This window comes from Leopardus geoffroyi, chromosome A1 (assembly GCF_018350155.1).
Source record: "Leopardus geoffroyi isolate Oge1 chromosome A1, O.geoffroyi_Oge1_pat1.0, whole genome shotgun sequence".
NCBI classification, from domain to species: domain Eukaryota; kingdom Metazoa; phylum Chordata; class Mammalia; order Carnivora; family Felidae; genus Leopardus; species Leopardus geoffroyi.
Window position 1 is genome coordinate 164147941 of NC_059326.1, and position 20681 is coordinate 164168621.

Sequence of the window (20681 nt, forward strand, 5' to 3'; positions counted from 1 at the left end):
TCAGTGCTGCTTCACAAATCATGAGATCATGACTTGAGCGGAAATCAAGAATAGGACATTTAACCCACTGAGCCATCCAGGTGCCCCAAACATTGTTTGCAAATATAATAGGTTAAAAATTATGAATGGCATTGAGGTTGAGCATCGTTTTCTATATGGAGTATAGAAAAACGCGCGCGCGCGCGCGCGTGTGTGTGTGTGTGTGTGTGTGTGTGTGTGTTTTCCATCTATTACCTATTTATGGCCTTTGATTTTTTTCTATTATATTATTGCATTTTAAATATATAAACCTTCTTTGTATGTAAGGGCTAATTATCTCTTACCCATTGTATAAGCTATGAATACATAATCTTAGTCTGTCATTTAAAAAATTAGTTATGATATATTTTGTCTTTGAAATTTCTTTCTATTTATCCAAATATGTCAGTATTTTCTTTGTGTTTTCTGAATCTTATGGATATCTTAAAAAAGTATTCCCTTTTGCTTCATCCCCCAACCTAAGCTATATTTTATTTAACTCCTTTATAGTTTGCTTTTTTGGTTTTAGATCTTAAATCAATTTGAAACGTGTGTTTGATTACCATATAAATAGGTAGTTCTTTTCTCATATTAAGTCTGCATATATGTGTGTGTATGAGTTTAAAAATTTGATTTCTCTATTTGGTTCCATTGATCTCCTATTTCCCTCCTAGTACCATACCAAAGCTTTCTATTGATAACTGGTAGAGAAAGTGATCCCAAATTATTCCTTTTTTCCAAAGTTATCCTTGCTATTCTTCTATATTTACTCTCTCTAGAAAAACTTACGAATCTATTTGTCAGGTTTCTGTATGAATTATGTCTTTTTGTTTTAAAATAAAACAGATATGTAGAACCAGAAAAAATATATGTAGCTTAATGAATTAATGTAATGTGAACACCTTTGAAGCCACTACCTGAGTAGGAAATAGAATTTTGTCTGCCATTCTAGAATCCATCCATGTGCCTATCCAAATCCCAATTGCCCTGATAGAAACCACTACCTTGATTTTTATACTTACTCCCTTGAGCTTCTTCATCAGTTTATCACCCAGGTGTGAATCCCTAAACCACAGTCTTAAACACTGCTTATTAGCTGTGCCTTTTATATCTTTTAATATATAGTTCTCTCTATCCATATTTTTTCTTTGGAATTTATTTATTATTGAAGAACCTACATCATTTAACCTGCAGAATTTCCATGTCTGGATTGATAATTTCATACTCATAGTGCTATATTCTTCAACATATTCCTCTGCCCTCTGACTTTCTGCACATTGGCAGCTGGTTCCAAAGGCTTGATGGGTTTGATCCCTTTTGCAAACCTATTGGTGGTGGTAGTTTTCATCAGGAGACACTTAATGTCTGATTTGTTCTCAATTCCTTTCACTCTCTTTTTCTCCCTTTCTTTATCTTCTTTATTGTAATGTTAGCAACCATTCATGCTAATACCTTGATCAGTTAATTCATTAGGGGTTGGAAAATGGTGATATTCTAATTTTTTATTCTTATTTATCAGCTGGAATAATTTTATTAAGAGGTGCTTTTCCTCATCAATTGATTACCTAGTAATACAATTTATATAAGGAAGGTAGTACAGATGTTTAATTATTTCTTGTAATTTACCAGTTTCTAAGATACAGACTTGATTTCCAGTCATTTTCCAGAGCCCCATTGAGTTTTTTCCCTCTCTTTATGAACTTATAAATTTAAATATGTTCTGATATGTTTCAGTCTCTTGGCATTATTATTTTTCTGAAGCTTAAATTGCCTCATTTTTGGCCAGTGGGAGCCTCTTCAATTTGGCTTATGAGCATTTTGACAGGATTCTGGTGGTTTTTGATTTCTTCTTTTCTCTGTTTCTGTCCGGTTTGACAGGATTTTTTGGCCTTATCTCTTGTATTTTTCCTGTCTCAGTCCTAGAATCAGCCTTTTTCCAAGAAATCAAACTCTGGATTATTTAGTGGAAAGTTGAATTTCAAGTTTAAATTTTGGGTATTAGGGATGCCTATTTATGTTGGGCTAGTCATTGTTTCTAGGCATTTTAATAAAATGAAGTTTGTAGGCAATGGTGGGAAATACACAGAAACATATTATCTTTAAATATATACATTTTGTTGTTGTTTTTGCATTTTTTTAATTTTATTTTTTTTTAATTTGCATCCAATTAGTATAGTGTGCAACAATTAGTTAGTATATAGTGCAACAATGATTTCTGGAGTAGATTCCTTAATGCCCGTTACCCATTTAGCCCATCCCCCCTCCCACAACCCCTCCAGTAACCCTCTGTTCTCCATATTTATGAGTCTCTTATGTTTTGTCCCCCTCCCTGTTTTTATATTATTTTTATTTCCCTTTCCTTATGTTCATCTGTTTTGTCTCTTAAAGTCCTCATGAGTGAAGTCATATGATATTTGTCTTTATCTGACTAATTTCACTTAGCATAATACCCTCCAGTTCCATCCATGTAGTTGCAAATGGCAACTGGCAAGATTTCATTCTTTTTGATTGCCAAGTAATACTCCATTGTATGTATATGTATATATATCTGTATCTGTATCTATATTTATATCTATATATCTATATCTATATCTATATCTATATCTATATCTATATCTATATCTATATCTATATCATCTATATCTATCTATATACACATACCACATCTTCTTTATCCATTCATCCATCAATGGCCATTTGGGCTCCTTCCATACTTTAGCTATTGTTGATAGTGTGGCTATAAACATTGGGGTGCATGTGTCCCTTCAAAACAGCATACCTGTATCCCTTGGATTAATTCCTAGTAGTGCAATTGCTGGGTCATAGGGTAGTTCTATTTTTAGTTTTTTGAGGAACCTCCATACTCTTTTCCAGAGTGGCTGCACCAGTTTGCATTGCCACCAGCAGTGCAAAAGAAATCGTCTTTCACTGCATCCTCGTCAACATCTGTTGTTGCCTAAGTTGTTAATGTTAGCCATTCTGACAGGAGTGAGGTGGTATCTCATTGTGGTTTTGATTTGTATTTCCCTGATGAAGAGTGATGTTGAGCATTTTTTCATATGTTGGTTGGCCATCTGGATGTCTTCTTTGGAGAAGTGTCTATTCATGTCTTTTTCCCATTTCTTCACTGGATTATTTTTTGTTTTTTGGGTGTTGAGTTTGATAAGTTCTTTATAGATTTTGGATACTAACCCTTTATCTGATATGTCATTTTCAAATATCTTCTCTCATTCTGTCGGTTGCCTTTAGTTTTGCTGATTGTTTCCTTCACTGTGCAGAAGCTTTTTATTTTGATGAGGTCCCAGTAGTTCATTTTTGCTTTTGTTTCCCTTGCCTCTGGAGACCTGTTGAATAAGAAGTTGCTGCGGGCAAGATCAAAGAGGTTTTTGCCTGCTTTCTCATTGAGGATTTTGATGCCTTCCTGTCTTACATTTAGGTCTTTCATCCATTTTGAGTTTATTTTTGTGTATGGTGTAAGGAAGTGGTCCAGGTTCATTCTTCTGCATGTTGCTACCCAGTTTTCCCAGCACCACTTGCTGAAGAGACTGTTTTATTCCATTGGATATTCTTTCCTGCTTTGTCAAAGATTAGTTGGCCATACGTTTGTGGGTCCATTTCTGGGTTCTCTTTTCTGTTATATTGATCTGAATGTCTGTTCTTGTGCCAGTACCATACTGTCTTGATGATTACAGCTTTGTAGTATAGCTTGAAGTTGGGATTGTGATGCCTCCTGCTTTGGTTTTCTTTTTCAAGATTGCTTTGGCTATTCGGGGTCTTTTCTCGTTCCATACAAATTTTAGGATTATCTGTTGTAGCTCTGTGAAGACTGCTGGTGTTTTTTTGATAGGGATTGCATTGAATATGTAGATTGCTTTGGGTAGTATCAACATTTTAACAATATTTGTTCTTCCTATCTAGGTAAATATACACATTTCTAAAGGTAATATACTTCTTGAGCTTATATTGATATTTTCAAATAAATTTAAGTACTACAGGATTTTTATGTAACCTCTTCTCAAGGACATAGAAGATAATAGGATTAGAATTATGCCATAATTTATTATTTCCTGTATCCTGAATTATACATACAACAGCCTTAGAATGATGTTACTAATATTACCATTATCAATATAATTATGAAACAGAGTTATAAGTAATTTTTGTATATGCTGTTCACATTCCTTGCTCATTTCATTTTTTAGTGGTTGAACTATAAGGTCTGAGTATATAACAATTACATACTATCTCCCTTTCCATTTAACTTAATTCATTTAGTTTTAGTTCTAAATGTTATTATAAATGTAATGCTCAGTCATTAGTGCTTATGTTGATATTTCTGTAGTCATTTTGGTTGCCAGAATTCTTTCCCTAGTAGATTCCTTAGGAAGGGCTCATGAGAGCATTCCTGAATTCTTGAATGTTGGTAATAGTTTGTCTTATGCCCTCATACTTGAAAATCAGATTTGCTGGATATGAAGTCCTTGAGACGCATATTCTGTTGTTGAGATTCTCAAATATATTATTCCATTTTTTTCCCTGGCATAAAGCATTGCTGTCAAAGTCTGATGATAATCTAATTTTATTTTTTTATAAGATAAATGCATTTTAAAAAACGCCCAAACATTTTTTGTGTCTTTCAAGTTCAGTAATTATACTAGAGTATACCTTAGTGATAGTAGTTCTGAGTCTGTCAGATACATGTGTGCTCTTTTGATATGCAGTTTCTTTTTTTTTTTTTAAACTTTTTTTAATGTTTATTTATTTTTGAGAGAGACAGAGACAGGATGTGAGTGGGTTGGGGCAGAGAGAGAGAGAGAAGCACAGAATTTGAAGCAGGCTCCAGGCTCTGAGCTGTCAGCACAGACCCTGACACAGGGCTCAAACTCACGAGGTGTGAGATCATGACCTGAGCCGAAGTCGGATGCTCAACTGACCGAGCCACCCAGGCTCCCCGTTGATATGCAGTTTCAAATCTTGAACTCAGAGTTTTTCTGTACATTAGTTTTCAGTATTTGTTCTGTTCTCTTGCTTTGGTTATTTTTATTTCAGCGACTCCTATGATCTATATCCAAGACAATATCCTTAGCATTTTATCGCTTTAGTATTTGTCATGTCTTTCCTTCTAAGCCATTTTTGCTTTTCTTTTTCAAAAATCTCTAAGGTGTAATTTATATAAAGTAAAATTCATCCATTTTAGTGTACTGTCCTTGGGATTTTAATAAATTCAGTAAATGTAAATGGTGTAAATGTGGTGTAAATGTCACCACAATCAAGATATGGAAACAGTTCTAGCTCTCCCCCTGCCCCCCCCCCCCCCGATTTCTTTGTACTCCTTTTTAGTTGAGAATTTCCTTTATAGCAGTCCATGGCAACAACTGATATATTTTCTGTCTCTGTGCTTTTGCATTTGCAAGAACATCATATACATGAAATCATGTAGTGTGTAGCCTTTTGAGTCTGAATTGTTTCATTTAGTAGTTAAATACATTTAAGATGCATACATATTGTTGCATTTATCATAGTTTGTTCCTTTATTGCTGATTACTGAATAATATTCTAGCCTGTGAATGTACCATTGTTTGCTTCTTCATTCCTCAGTTAAGAGACATTGGGGTTGTTTCTAGTTTTAGGTAATTATGAATAAACCTGTAACTTGTGTATGAGGTTTTTGTGTGAACTACATTTTTATTTCATTTGAGTAAATACATAGGCATGGGATTGCTAGTTGATATGGTCAGTATGTGATGAGAAAGGCTTCTACATCTAGAAAGAATGAAGCTGGTGTGAGGGGAAAGGAAGAGCTGAGTTACCTAATGGTGTTAAGTTCTCGGTCTCATTTTCCCCTTAAGATCCAGATGCTTCTTTGTTTTCTACATAACTTGGTTGTCCAGTCATTTTTTAGATTTCATAAAATAAACCAATGTCCTTTGGATACTTCATTTTTGTCCCTTTAAGGCAGTTCTAATTAGATATTTGACATGTGCAACAAGTAAGACTTGTTTTATAGCAACCTTTTATTGAGCAGTGGAGGGAATGAGTTACTGTACTCAGTCCTTAACATGCATTTTGTAATTTATGCACTGGGATTATCCAGCCCACTGTACATTGGTTGCAATGAAAATTTAACTCATTGTTATGAAGAAGGGAGAGGAGGAAAAAATGAAAATAAATAACCTCATGTGGAACTGATATGCTTACTAAAGGGTTATAAACATCTTGTCAGGCATTGCCAATGTATTTATTGTTTTGGAGAAATACACTTTTGATTACAAATGCCTTTATTGTTTAGTACAGGCATTTTAATGTTGACAAGTCTACTTTGCACAAAAGAACAAGCCACACTGCTATGAATTCACACATAAGTATGTAGATTACTTCTTTGGTGTATATATTAATAAATAAAATATTCATGAACTAAAGTCTTAAAATGAGAGATTTAACACCATGATGGCTAAAATACTTGGCTATTTCCATTACTTCTAACAAATCCAACTTTCTGGTTCCCTTTGGAACAGATTTTAAACGTATAAATGATATAAGAAACCCCTCAATATGGGCAAAACTTTTATTCAGCAGTTTAAGGTATTTTGATTTTCCTTCAGTTTTGGGATGAATGTTGTCTTTTCCTGACATATATGATAGGTGCTATTTGAGCAGTCCAGATGCTAGGTGCTTCTGGAGTCAAGAAGAGGGAGAGGTCAATTTCTAGGTTGGAGGCTCAGGGCAGGCTTTGTGGGGAAGGTAATACTGGAATGGGGACTTGTAACTTATTTGTGTTCGGAGACCATTGGCACTAAAAGGAAGAGTTTTATTTAATATGTATATAGTATACAAAACTGGTGTTCAGGTCAAAGATTCACCTTTAAAAAGTAATTAAATTTCTTTTCCACAGTATTTTGGACATACAGTTAAAATTAGTAAACTCATATGGTTGGATTCTTGACTAATTATTAAATGAAAATCATGCCCTCTTTGATCCTATTTTCTGTCATTGCAATTGGAGAAGACAATTTCTCGAATAAAATTATTTTCTTATCTAATTCATGATGGAATTTTTTAATATTTAGCCATAATTCTGTATTGCATCATTAATTGTAATTGAGTGACATGAGTTCCAGCAAGAGAGTTATTTTTAAATTTTCATGATCTCCTGGAAAAATAATAGGTCATTAAAAATGAACATTATTTATTCAGTGGAGATCAAAAGAATCAATGTGGTCACTCAGTAAAATATACTTTTGGACCTAAAAATGACTCAAATGGATTTTTAGAGTAATAAACAATCCAGAATGCAATAAAAGTACACTTCAAAACAGGAAAAATCATCATGACATTTAGAAGCAATAGAAAAAATAATATATAACCTATTTGTAATTGATTACAATAGGACCTCTGACATTTCTGTGTACTGAGGGGCTTATTCATGGAGCCATTGCTAATAAGCAGGGAAGTGTTGCTGATTATTTATGAAACATTTAAGAAATAATGGTTCATACTTGGCATAAATTCTAAATTAATGTCTTGAGTAATATAGCATTATCAGCTTGATGTGCTGATACACAGGGATCACTGTAGAAACTTGTGAACAGAAGTTTTCTTAATATTTATAGGATGTTGAAAGATTTGATTGCCTTTATCAGAAGCCACAGACATTTGCTAATAATGTTATGTGCCCTTTAGTAAATGTGTTATTTTTTTAAGTTTATTAATTTATTTATTTTTTAATAAGATTTCTTTTTTTTAAAAGTTTATTTATTTATTTTGAGAGAGAGAGAGAGAGAGAGAGGGACAGCATGATCACGGGAAGGGCAGAGCAAGAGAGGAGGAGAGAGAGAATCCCAAGGGCTCCATACTGCCAGCGGATAACCTGATGCAGGGCTCGAAGTCAGGAACCTTGAGATCATGACCTGAGCCAAAAGCAAGAGTTAGATGCTTAACTGACTGAGCCCCAAATTTACTTATTTTTGAGAGAGAGAGCACATGCGTGTGGGTGGGGGAGGGACAGAGAGAAGGGAGACAGAAAATCTTAAGCAGGCTCCATACTGTCAGCATAGTGCCCAATGCAGGGCTCCATCCCATAAACCCTGAGATCATGACCTGAGCTGAAATCAAGGGTCAGATGCTTAACTGACTGAGCCACTCAGGTGCCCCTTAAATGTGGTATTTTATATGGGGTGCCATGTTAAGTATCACACAAATGAATTTAATCCACTATGCAAATTTTATTTAGTAATACACATACTACATGCTTTGAAATGATTGTATAGTCATTGATTGATTCCCTCAGTCTTTAGATAACATCAGTGGGGCATGTGGTGGCCCCAGACTCTGGGCAAGTCAACCTCTTTCACTTTATCTAGCACCCAGCATAAATTCCAGTGTTCGTATATACCATGCTATTACAAAGTTTGGGAAACACTGAAAGTAACATTTATTGATCAGTAACTGTGAAAAATATTGGCCTACGAACTAGAAGTGATTTAAAAACAACAATATATTTTTTGCTTTTAGAAGTATTTAAAATCTAATGTAAGAGGAATATGTATAAAAGTCACAAACAGATTTGTTATTTCTGTTTTAATGAGCTTAACATGTATTACAAGTCCCCATTTCCACTATAGTGGAAACAATCTTGCCAAGTCAAGGTAACTTCCAGTTTAAAGCTGTATCTTCTGGATATATTCAGGCAACTTCAAGTCTCCCCTCCCGCTTCTCTTCTCTAGGGTGATCTAGGTTCTTAGGTGCTTTCATATCCTCATGACATTGGAAGGAGATAATAGGTCTGGGATCGCTTTCTGCTGTGTTCAGTGCTGGAATACCTTGCCATCTGTTCTGTCAGCATCAGCAAAGTGTCGCGATTATTCTGGCAAGTTCATTCTGTACTGTAGGTACCCCCTCCCCCATTTCTTTTCTCCTTAACCTTCAGGGATGCTATATCTTAATTTTCACTTATTAGTCTGCCTTACTAGGGCAAGGGAGTCTTTTCTAATTCTCTGCATATCCCACAGGATTCAAGAAAGGATGGTGGAGTGGGCATGAATCTCCAGATACTTCTCAAGATAGAGAAGTATTTGTCCTGTTGTAATTTATACTCAAAAGTGGTGTCTCCATGTTGAGAAGCATCACACTACTAGGCAGTCTCTCTACAAAATCCAGACAAGAAATGGAGTTTTTTTTCTGCCTTCATATTCTCATGAAAGTTTGATGGTTTCTCTAGGCTCTGCTTCTCTGGATTTCAAGCCTTCATTGGGAAAAGGAAGACCCTGGTACAACAGTACCTAGCTTTGCTCCCCCAGTCTTCTACAAAATCTCTCTCTCATATCACATGTGAACATACAAAGGTTGTGGACAGCTGGAATTACATATTCCTCCCCATGCTCATGTGGTTTATAATCTAAACTAGTATTACTCAAATTTTTTTGATAGAAATCCTTTGTGACAAAAACATTTTCATATCAATCCCAGAAATCACACACTTACCTTAGTCTTAATTGTCTAAATTATAATATGCTTTATTCTGTTTCATTAGGGAACAAGCAAACAAAACAATGCTAGCCTAGACCCTGGACATTGTTTTTGTGACCTACCTGTGGGCCTTGATCACCAGTTTGAAAAGCAATGTTATAAACCTTTGTTCTGAGTGCCTTCTTACTCTTGATAAACAAAACCAGATTTTTAGAATTCTAGTAGACCTCTTCCTTTTTCCAGTGGCTGGGTCTTGCAAATAGAAAAAACTTTGATCTTCAGACCAGTATCTATGCTCTATGCTTTAAAAATCCATTTGAATTATTTGTTTGGGTCTATATCCCACTTTCCACCTTGGGCAAGGAATATCTCTGAGTATATGGGCAGAGAACAGTAAGAAAAATGAGGGAAAGAATCTATAGATTTTATCCTGCTATGTATAAATCAGAACAGAGAACCATAGAAGTCTAAAATGCCATAGAAACTTAGATTAATTTACCCAGCCAAGCAGTTCACAGGGGGCACTACTATTCAGGGGGTTTATCTGACTTGTTCAAGGCCACAGAGCTTGTTAGAGCCACAACTTGAACCTGTGGCTGTTGGCTGTCATGTAATCAATCATCTTTTCCACGTAACACTATTTGGCCTTTTCTTAAAATTGGAAAATTGGTCAAATGAAAAGTATATAAAAAGTACTAACATGGAGCGGGGGCGGATTTGCATCATGTACTTAATAATTGTTAGTTCTTTTTTCTCTTCCTGACCTTAAAGGGTCTGAGGTTGAAGTATTCATTGTGTCTGATGTGGTTCCTAATTTTTTATATTCCTTCCCTCTTTCTCTCTTTTCCATAATACTTAGGATTCTGAGAGAAGAGTGAATACCATATATACTTTTGTGGGCTCACTATTAGCATATATTTTTGTGGGGTCACTGTTAAGCCTTGGTATTAGAGAGTCTGACAACTCATGTGCCATAAGACAAAATTTGGGGACTAAACTGATAGTCACTTTGTTCTTTCGCTGTTCACCCGGTTCCATTTCAACTCTTCTTACAGAAAACATATTTCATACACTGACATAAAGATATCTGGACAGTTCTGATGATCTACATCAGGCATCAGCAAAAGAGGTTTATTTGAAAAAAATACATATCTAAAAAGAGGCATGTCAACAACTCTTTTAGAAAGTGCTTTATCACTGTGTCAAAGATCCTTGAAATGCACACCAGTATTTATCTCAGAGTTATGTTTAATCACAAAATACTATATTGGATACAACTTAAACATCAGCAGTAGTAAGATAATTAAGTAGATTATTGTACTTGTGTAAAATAAATTATTTTACAACCTTGAAATATGATATTGATGATCAGTGTCCATGACTGTGGGGAATGTTTTGTGTTTTTAGTTTTATAAAGGGCATATAAAATTGCATCCTCAGTATAAGATTAACTGTGTAAAAACAATTATATAGAAAAAGATGAGAAGGAAACAGATTAAGATATAATAATGATTATCTTTGGGAAATGGATTTACAGTGGTTGTACTTTTTCTTTTCCCTTCCAAATCTTAATATTTTCTTTAATTATCATGCACTATCTGTACTTAGAAAAAAATTACATAAACAGCCTAAAACAGGTATTTTAGACATACGTAGTGTCAGTTTAAAGTGTTGGAAGCAGGAAAAAATCTCAAGTTTTGAGTTTTTAGGGTTTTTAGGTTGTGTTTGACTAGAATGTTCAAAAAAGCCTTGTGAGTTGGGACATTAGCACCATTTTTCGCATGCAGTATCCTGAGATGTAACATCAGTGCATCACAGCCACTATTTGTAATGTGCAATATGAAGAAAGAATATGTTGAATGGAAAGAACATCAATCTTTAAACAACAAGTAGAGTTATTATTTAGCATTTTGAGTCGGCCACAGTGTTTGTTTATCTCCTGCTGCTATTTATAATTCAGGACTGTTGTTATTGGATCCAGAGTAGAGGAGCAAGTTGAAAAGAGAAGAAATGAATAGCTCCTCCCCCTCCTCTCTGAGGAATCTTACCTGCAATCAATCCTGCTAGATGAACGGCAGCCACAAATGGGTGTGCTTTCTTGAATTCACTGGCTGTACCCACAGTCCATGCTGCAGTAGTTGAAGCAATCTTCCTTTCAAGATATTGATTTCCTATGGAATTGTCATTTGAAATGATGGATCTACAGTTGGGTTGGGACCTGGAGGAAAGATGGTTGTGTTTGTGTTGCAGGCAGGAATCTTGACAAGCTTTGTCCTCCACACAAAGGACAAAAGGAAAGGAAAGAAATTATTAGAGTTGGAAGAAAGATTCAGGAAAATACTTTAATCATCTTCCCGTTTTACAGGCCAATTTCTAATACTTAAGATGAGGTTATTTATGGGTTCCTCGTTTCACAGGAGTTGAATATTTCTGATTATTCCTAAAACCAAAGTAGTAAGACCTTTGGTGATGATGTACTTTACCACAGAAATGCAGAAAGTTTTACTGTTTGGCTAGGGTATTCATGGTTATAATTTTCTTTTTCTCAGAGGTGGTCTGAAGGCTGATCTTTGGGTCACAATGTTAACAGTGCTTTTTCTATAGATCAGATTTCCTGGACCCTGGAGGCTTCCGTTAAGAAGGGCTTGATTCCTGGCTGTTTCCATCCTAAAATATTGGAACTTACTCCTTTTCTTTCCTCTCTCTCTTCTGTTATCTTCTTTTATATAATGTGAGTTTCACGTATTATAGATCATCTTTTTCTGTAATGTGTCATCCCTTTTTTTCTGCCACACTTTGAGTCAAGTTATTCTATTCTTTCTTTTTTATGTTTGTCATTTGTTTTTCCTGTATACTCTATTTTTTACCCCAGAAACAACCCAGCCTCATTGGGTTGGGGTTTATTATTCAGACTGATTATTTGCTTGACACAAATCTCTCTCCTACTATTCTAAGTAGGCCCAAAGATATTAATATACCCTTTTGTTTTCTTAGTTTTTAGAGAATAGTCCATGATGTTAAGTGTGAAAATGGGATTGTATAAGCTTGTGTCTTAGAGTGTGTGATATACAAAAACATTAAGTTCTTACAGCAATTAGTGAATACTTATAATCAGTGAATGCAATATTCTTCATGAATAAATTTTATTTTATGAAAATTTTTTAAAATATTTATTTATTTGTGAGAGAGAGACAGAGCATGAACAGGGAAGGGGCAGAGAGAGAGAGGGAGACAGAGAATCCAAGGCAGGCTCCAGACTCTGAGCTGTCAGCACAGAGCCTGACATGGGCTAGAACTCACAGGCTGTGAGGTCATGACCTGAGCCAAAATCAGACCCTCAACTGACTGAGCCACCCAGGTGCCCCAATAGTCTTCATAAATAAATTTTGTAACAACAAAACCTTGGATTTATTATCAGACTATATTTTAAAAATCTTTTTCTACAGAAAATTTTCTCTCAAACTCACTCATTTTTCTACCTATGTTAATTATATAAACAAAATTAGATCACTTGTAGGTGATGGAACATCATCAGCATATACCGTATAATAGGTACTTTTGGGAGTTTTTGGGTCATTGAGTTGTTGTGTCCTAGGCTAAATGATCACTGATTCTTTGTTATTGCATTTCATATACATACATATATATATATATATATATATATATATATATATATATATACTGATTTTTTTGATACTGCATCATATATATATATCTTTAAGAAACTGGCTTTTTCTGGCTGTCTTAAACATGTGTTTTCCCTCTTCTGTAATTTTCTTCTTTTAATCTATGTTCTAGAAAAATCCTATCTGTTCTAAGCAGAATTCTATCTGAAGTAAGAATAAGTAGTCATTAGGTAATATTTAAAAACACAAATTTAAAAACACAATATTTAAAAATGCAAACTTTTGATATACCTATTGACCTCTATTTTTTGCTCTTTAATAAAAGCTCTTTAATAAAACACTTGATTTGGGGCATCTGGGTGGCTCAGTTGGTTAAGTATCTTCAGCTCAGGTCATGATCTCGCGGTTTGTGAGTTTGAGCCCCGAATCAGGCTCTGTGCTGACAGCTCGAAGCCTGGAGCCTGCTTCGGATTCTATGTCTCCTCCTCTCTCTGCCTCTCCCCTGCTCATGCTCATGCTCTGTCTCTCTCTCTCTCTCTCTCTATAATAAATAAAAATGTTAAAAAAACCCAAAACACTTGATTTACTAGGATTGCAGAGATTTGAAGTTGTGGGGCAAGTTGGTGATATTGAAATATGTGACTTTTTCTAAGCAGTGCCCATATTAATAGGTAGATTAACTCTCATAATGTTATGATGATTAGATGTATCCTACATGTGAGCATTTGATATGTGATGGTCACATAATGTGTAGAGGGGGGCCGGTGTGGGGAGAGGGAGAGAGAGATGGAGACAGCTGAGAGGGATGGGGAGAAATCAAACCCAACCTCCCTGTAAAGAATTGACCAAAAAGAGTGGCATAAAACTTCTTTGGTAGACATCGCTAACATCTTTCACTAAATGAATCACAATTTTCAACACTGTTGTCAGGCAAACAGCAGTGTCACCTTCATTTTTGTTTTGTTTAGCACACATTCCCTACATTTATTTATTTATTTATTGTTAATTTTTTTAAAATGTTTTTATTTTTGAGGCAGAGAGAGACAGAGCATGCACAGGGGAGAGGGAGGCAGAGAGAGAGGGAGACACAGAATCTGAAGCAGGCTCCAGGCTCTGAGCTGTCAGCACAGAGCCAGACACGGGGCTCGAACTCATGGACTGTGAGATCATGACCTGAGCCGAAGTCGGACGCTTAACTGGCTGAGCCACCCAGGCACCCCATTCCCTACATTTATTTAGAGAATATATTTGGTTTGGAGAATGGACTAGGAGGTGTGTATGTAGATTAATGTAAGGTGAAATAGAGCATGAAAATATCCAATTGGAGCAATGATTTATCTGATTTTAGTATTTAAATGAATTTCTTTAGCACCCAAAAAAATGAAAATTCCCTTGGCAGATGCTTGCTGATGATCTCCTGTCATCATAGCAATGTCTTATTACTGAGTAATTAAAATCACACTTCCAAACTAGAGAAACCTTTCCATTTTGGGCATAAAGATGTAGTAGGATTCAAGTAGATTTCAGTCAATAAAGCCTTAATTAATCAGAAATCAATATGTTAGGAACTTAAATAGATTTAAATAGTTAATTTCTACTCTATGATAATAAAAAAAGTCTATTTTTTTTAAAGATTCTTCAATAACAACCACAAAAAAAGGTATGTTTTCTGGGACACTCTCAGGTAGCCAGAGTTCATCCTTCCATTTCTGGTAGGATGTTAGTTGAGTTTTTATTGTAACAGTATTTTTAAGGGAGAAATTTTTACCCTTCAGGACACTAGACCTGTATGGATCCTTTAAATTCTTACAAATCAAATTCTGACTAGACATATTTATAAAAATTGTCTGATACCCATTTTCTATATTAAGAGAGAGATTTTTGTATCAGTCTTCTTCATGCATGTGCATTATTAATGGAAACAGTGTGATTTGAAAAGCTATTTTACTTAGACTGTCATCTTTTTTTTTTTTTTAACAAAGTAAGTAGATTCTATTTGGTGTTCAGTGAAATAGGCTAAGTTATGTTGTTGGATGTTTATGGTAAATATGTGCCATTTCTCACTCATCTTTGTTTAGACAAACATTCATTTCTGACATTTATCTACTTTATTTACCAGTCACTGCTATTTATATTAGTAGGCAATGCTATTTCCTATTTAACTTTGGTATGATCACTATGCAAGTATAATTTTGAGCTCAACCACCTGTTTACACATTCTGTCATATGGCAAAACAAAACCCTTTCTAGAGTAAGTATTTAAAAGGAGAGAGGCAATAGTGTGAGTGAGACATTCGGCAGTCCTAATCCTAAAGCAGCCTTAAATTACATTGTTTAAACTGTTAGCCTGCATTAATTCCTGAGGATGCTTATTGGTAGGCAGTATAATTAAGATGCTGGTGAGTATGAATGGAGTAGCAGGACCATTATTGATAACACTTGCATCTAAGCTTTTAGCTTATAAATATTGAAAATGTGTTAACATGTATTGATGTTTGGTCATGAACCCAGGGGCAGTGAAATACATAAAGAAGGCAATGAATACATAATAAATAAAGAGCCACAACTCTGCTGTTACATTGGTTATGTACTTTTCATATGGATTTTTTTTTTTTTTTTACTTGGAGAATATTCTTTCCTGTCAAGTTTTTTGGAAAGGAACTATGAAATCTTCTAGTTATAGATTTGCCAAATTTTAACAGTTTATAGAAAAATCTGAGTAAGCTTCTCAGTAAGTGTAGTATGCTAAAGATTCTAGTGATCCAAGTTTAATCCTATTACCTGTGTTGTTTTCCACCTTAACACCAGGAATCCATTTTGGGCATGATTTCAATGAGCTATTGTTAGGTGAATGTCATTTTAGTGAGTGATCTAAAACTGAATGAAGTTCCCCAGTCAAATGTTTTGTCTTGTATACAGCAGTAAAAGCTGTATGAAAAGAATAATTTACTGTGAGAATGTGGAAATTGATAGTATAACATAAGGAGTTATCTTTTCCTAAATTAGGAGTAATCTGAAAGTATAAAGGAGATGGAATTCTAGTGAGCGAAAAGTTAATATATTTTTCCTAATGGAAAACATTTATTTCTGATATCTTTTTTTTGGGGGGGGGGTGGGTGGAGGGAAAAGCTATTAGATCAAACTTTTGGTAGTGGAATGAGAGTTTTGACCAAGGTTTTGTCTTCTTGTCATTGAAAACAGTTTTCTGAGTATGAGTTTCTAACAATATGGGTAATCAGAAATTTGGAAAAGAAAAGACTAGTCTTGTAGGATGTCAGGAAAGGGCATGAGCAAGCATTAGACAAAAAGAATGCACACAAAAAAGACCCCTAATGAATGAATACCCAGCTTGTCACAAAAATGCTTAATGATGGAGTAAAGATAAATTTGTCACTTTCTCATATGTTGAATATTCATCATATAGTCTATGCAGCTGTATCTTAGAATGCCATTTCCTTTTTTTTTTTTTTTTTTTTTTAACATAAAGCAGATTACTCCACTAGTTTATTCTTAGGAACTGCATTGTGTACCTTGTATGCTTAAATGAACTGTTGTAAGGCCAGACTTTAAATGGTACTTTGTTATTAGTATTTTTTTCTTACTATATGATCAGGTTTATGGTATGTAGGCTACATTTCTTTTTGTGAAATAGGCAAAAGGTTATATGAAAATGAGCATTGCCCTAGTTGGTAGTCAGGTATTCTGACTGATATTTATTCAATGTTAAACCAATGCTATATTAAAGCATATATGCACATATGTATTAAGATACGGACATTGTACCTCATTATTTATTAGTAAAGGAAGTGATCTTAATTATTTCTCTAGTAGGTTTCATAGGTTAATGCAAAGTCTAATCATCTCTTTTCAGACCCAATAACATGTGTGGTTCAAATTTTATAACACTGTAACTTGGAAATAATATTTATAATATCTAATTGGTGTTTGTAATCTTATATTGCAAACTAATTTAAATGACCAATTTAAACATTTAAAGTAAATTTAAAAATGTATGTATATGTAATACCTGACTCCGGACTTGAATTTAAGATGAAACTCATGTAGCTTAAGCCTCAGGGCCCCCACTTGCCTGACTCCTTTTCAGTTCCAGCGTATAGTCCTCCCTGGATATAGAGAGGAAGTGCTGATAATGCTCTAAGTAGTAGTCCTGGGACTCTAGGTAGTTGTGGGTCACCAGCATCTCCGCATCTACCCACGTCCAAAGTGAAAACCTTATCTTGGTAGAACTCATTGTTCATCTAGACCATACCATTGTTCATCCAGAGGATCTGAAGAAATGCCTTTCTCTCACTCCCTGGATCAGAGGCCTCTAAAGACCTTGATTTGTGGCCACTTGTGCCCTCTCCCAACCAGGACCAGGTCACAAAGGGGCAGGGAGGCCCTAGCTCAGTCCATGGGGTACATCTAGGGAGAACCTAGCCAAGTCCTTGGGGTGATGCATATATTACAAGATCAAAGTGCTGAGATTCTTCAAGAGCTTGCCCACAGTGATCATAAAACACCATAAAGCTGTGGTTTTACAGTAAACATCAAACAGTATAGTAAACATAAAACAACATAAAAACACATAAAACTCCCTCTGTGCTGAAGCTTGAAAAAACCATCTAAGCTATCAATAACACAAAACAAATTTCCATTAACCATGCTAAAAGAAAGACTGAGTTATCATTTTATTGAAAATGATATACAAATTATTGCCAGTCAGAGAGAATGAACCCAAAATGTTGGGCAAAAGTATCACACAGGTATTACAGAAGTGGCAGTTAATAATAATGATAAAAGTGATAGGTTATTTTCCTGGATTTTGTTATGTTCATAGTATTTTTCAGCTTTTTAAAACTTTATAATTTGTTACAAATCCTTTCCTCATTCTAAATACATAACTCACTTTCACAGCTACTTTTTTATTCATAGTTTTATATTATTTTCTAAAAAATAGGTCTCCAGGCTATGCAAAACCTGGATCCCTCTCTGCCTGGTACATAGTAGCTATTTAATACGTGTTTTTTTATTCTCCTCTAGATCCATTAAAATTCCATTGACTGTATAAATATGATGACTTTACTAATATTTGTTATGTACAATTACATAGTGTCTATCGACTATTTTTTACTTATGCCATTTTAATTTTTTAAATTTTTAAATATTTATTTATTTTTGAAGGAGAGAGAGACAGAGTGTGAACAGGGGAGGGGCAGAGAGAGAGAGGGAGACACAGAATCCAAAGCAGGCTCCAGGTTCTGACGTGTCAGCACAGAGCTCTACATGGGACTCAAACTCACAAGCAGTGAGATCATGACCTGAGCCAAAGTGGGCCCCTCAACCAACTGAGCCACCCAGATGCCCTGCCATTTTAATTTTTTTAAAATGTTTATTTATTTTTGAGAGAGAGAGAGAGCACAAACAGGGGAGGGGCAGAGAGAGGGAGACACAAAATCCAAAGCAGGTTGCAGGCTCTGAGCTGTCAGCACAGAGACCGACACAGGGCTTGAACCTACAAACCATGATCTCATGATCTCTGAATCGAAGTCGGATGCTTAACCGACTGAGCCACCCAGGCATCCCTGGAAAATGGGTTTTTGCAACTGAAATTAAGTTGAGAATCTTGACATAAAGAGATCATCTTCCATTTTCCAGATAGGTCCTAAATCCAATGACAAGACACAAATAGAACAGACACAAGTGGAGGAGGAAATGTGACTATGGAGGCAAACCACAGAGAAGCAGTGATGGATTCACAAGCCAAAGAATGTCAGTGGCCACTAAAAGTTAATAGAGGCAAAGAATATAATCTTTCCTAGAGCCTTCAGAAGTTGATGGCCCTGCTGACTCTTTGATTTTGGATTTTGTGTCCCCAGAACTGTGAGAGAATAAAGTTCTGTTCTGTTTTTTTGTTTTTGTTTTTTAATTTAACAGATTAAACATATTCCCATTAGGTTTAATTTCTTTTTCTTAATTTTTTTTATTTTAACTTGTTTTATTTTTTACTTATTTTTTTTTTAAATTTACATCCAAATTAGCATATAGTGCAACAATGATTTCAGGGGTAGTAAACTTCTGTTGTTTTAAGCCACCGCGTCTGTGGTAATTTGTTATAGCAGCCACAGAAAACTAATACAGCTTTCATTTTATCACCAACATTTTCTAATGTTATCATCAAAGCACAGTTTGTTGTAGTAAACAAATGACCAGATGGAGCCTGGGTGGCTCAATTGTTTGAGCATCTGACTTGGGTTCAGGTCACGATCTCAAGGTTCATGGGTTTGAGCCCCATGTTGGGCTCTATGCTGACAGCTCAGAGCCTGGAGTCAGCTTCGGATTCTGTGTCTCCCTCTCTCTCTTTGCCCCTTCCCTACTCATGCTCTCTCTCAATCTCTCTCTCTCTCTCTCTCTCTCTCTCAAAAATAAATAAACATTAACAAAAATTAAAAACAAAAACAAATGACCAGAAATTAGGTGAAGAAGATGGTATTGGACGCTGAGAGGGATAAACAGAAGAACAAATTTTGAAGAAAGAACAAATATAAATTTATATTCATGAAACAGACAATTTTGTTTTTTCCTTTTCCTGTTGCATTCTTTTTGATATTGTGGTTTATTTTTTTCTATCTGTATTGGGGAAGTGGTTAAAGAATAGACTTTATTAACACTTTGTGAATCAGAAAAGAGCCAGGGATCACCATGGTAGTTCTCGGTGCAGAGTCACAAGAGAAGTTGAGAAGAGGTAGTTACAAATCTTTTGAAACCTTTCAATTGCACAAGGAGGTACACTATGTTTTATCCATATGAACAATCGCCTAAAGTATATCTTTTTCACATATACAAGCTCCAAAATGTTTCTCTACACCCAGAAGTTGTACATTTTCATATTTGTCCTAGGTGTGACCTATTAATGCTACTGATTACCTGAGTATATGAAGATCTTGTTTTTGTTCTTTTATAATGTGTTTTTTAAAAAGTATTCATTTAAGTTAAATTACGTATGTTTTTGCTTCTTTAGCTGTACAAATGTTTTAATGTAAATATATATAAGATTTAAATACTTATAAGCTAATAAGTATAATTCTTTTTCATTAAATAGGGACAGTGATCTACACTTAAGGGTTGAATTGATGTGTCTGTTAGAAAAAATATGTCAATAATTTAAATACACTTAGGAAATATACTGAACTAATATATATAGAAAGGTTACTTCGATTTAATGCAAGAAAGTAATTTAACCATTTATAATTAATAAAGCTTCCTATTTTGATGTTTCTATATGCCGAATTTTTATATATCATCTTTGGAAAGTATAGTAATTTTTCTTAAAAATTGATGAGGCTGGGGTGTCTGGGTGGTTGAGCGTCCGACTTCGGCTCAGGTCATGATCTCACAGTCCGTGAGTTTGAGCCCCGCGTCGGGCTCTGTGCTGACAGCTCAGAGCCTGGAGCCTGTTTCGGATTCTGTGTCTCACTCTCTCTGACCCTGACCCTCCCCCGTTCATGCTCTGTCTCTCTCTGTCTCAAAAATAAATAAACATTAAAAAAAAATTGATGAGGAACTCATGAA

General features: G+C 35.0%; 1 long non-coding RNA gene across 1 annotated transcript in view; it reads left to right on the forward strand.

Moving 5' to 3' along the window:
* The window catches only part of LOC123609337, a 117978-nt gene that overhangs the window by 67124 nt on the left and 30173 nt on the right, over positions 1–20681 (forward strand). The gene's annotated exons all lie outside the window — the stretch shown is intronic.